Source organism: Arachis duranensis, chromosome 3 (genome assembly GCF_000817695.3).
Source record: "Arachis duranensis cultivar V14167 chromosome 3, aradu.V14167.gnm2.J7QH, whole genome shotgun sequence".
Classification (NCBI taxonomy): domain Eukaryota; kingdom Viridiplantae; phylum Streptophyta; class Magnoliopsida; order Fabales; family Fabaceae; genus Arachis; species Arachis duranensis.
This window is the reverse complement of record NC_029774.3, coordinates 56,248,398-56,249,697: the sequence shown is the minus strand read 5'-3', so window position 1 is coordinate 56,249,697 and position 1,300 is coordinate 56,248,398. Positions and strand designations below refer to the sequence as shown.

Genomic DNA, 1,300 nt, shown 5'->3' with positions numbered 1-1,300 from the left:
CTTGTGTTTGGATTCTATCCTCTTTTTCTTCTACTAACATAAAGGAATCTCTCTACTATGGTAAAGAGGATCCCTATTATTATTTTCTGTTCCCCTCTTTTTCATATGAGCAGGAGCAAGGATAAGAATATTCTTGTTGAGGCAGATCCTGAACCTGAAAGGACTCTGAAGAGGAAACTAAGAGAAGCTAAATTACAATAATCCAGAGACAACCTTACAGAAATTTTCGAAAAAGAAGAGGAGATGGCAGCCAAAAATAATAATGCAAGGAGGATGCTTGGTGATTACACTATACCTACTTCCAAGTTTGATGGAAGAAGCATCTCAATCCCTACCATTGGAGCAAACAATTTTGAGCTGAAACCTCAACTGGTTGCTCTAATGCAACAAAATTGCAAGTTCCATAGACTTCCTTCAGAAGATCCCTACCATTTTTTAACTGAGTTCTTGCAGATCTGTGAGACTGTTAAGACTAATGGAGTAGATTCTGAAGTCTACAGGCTCATGCTTTTCCCCTTTGCTGTTAGAGACAGAGCTAGAACATGGTTGGACTCACAACCTAAAGACAGCCTGGACTCCTGGGATAAGCTGGTCACGGCCTTCTTGGCTAAGTTCTTTCCCCCTTAAAAGCTGAGCAAGCTTAGAGTGGATGTTCAGACTTTCAAACAAAAAGATGGTGAATCCCTCTTTGAAGCTTGGGAAAGATACAAGCAAATGACCAAAAGGTGTCCTTCTGACATGCTTTCAGAGTGGACCATTCTGGATATATTCTATTATGGTCTATCTGAGTTCTCTAAGATGTCATTGGACCATTCTGCAGATGGATCCATTCACCTAAAGAAAACGCCTGCAGAAGCTCAAGAACTTATTGACATGGTTGCAAATAACCAGTTCATGTACACTTCTGAGAGAAATTCCGTGAACAATGGGATGCCTCAAAAGAAGAGAGTTCTTGAAATTGATGCTCTGAATGCCATATTGGCTCAGAACAAAATGTTGACTCAGCAAGTCAACATGATTTTTCAAAGTCTGAATGGATGGCAAAATTCATCCAACAGTACTAAAGAGGCATCTTCTGAAGAAGAAGCTTATGATCATGAGAACCCTGTAATAGCAGAGGTAAATTATATGGGTGAACCTTATGGAAACACCTATAATTCATCATGGAGAAATCATCCAAATTTCTCATGGAAGGATCAACAAAAGCCTCAATAAGGGTTTAATAATGGTGGAAGAAATAGGCTCAGCAATAGCAACCCTTATCCATCATGTTCTCAGTAACAGACAGAGAATTCTGAGC

General features: G+C 39.5%; 1 non-coding gene across 1 annotated transcript; it reads right to left on the bottom strand.

Moving 5' to 3' along the window:
- Positions 1-636: 636 nt before the first annotated feature.
- LOC127746110 (small nucleolar RNA R71) lies at positions 637-744 on the bottom strand. Its single transcript, XR_008007730.1, has one exon. It is a non-coding gene; the product is annotated as a small nucleolar RNA R71 (small nucleolar RNA).
- Between the last annotated feature and the right edge of the window lie 556 nt (positions 745-1,300).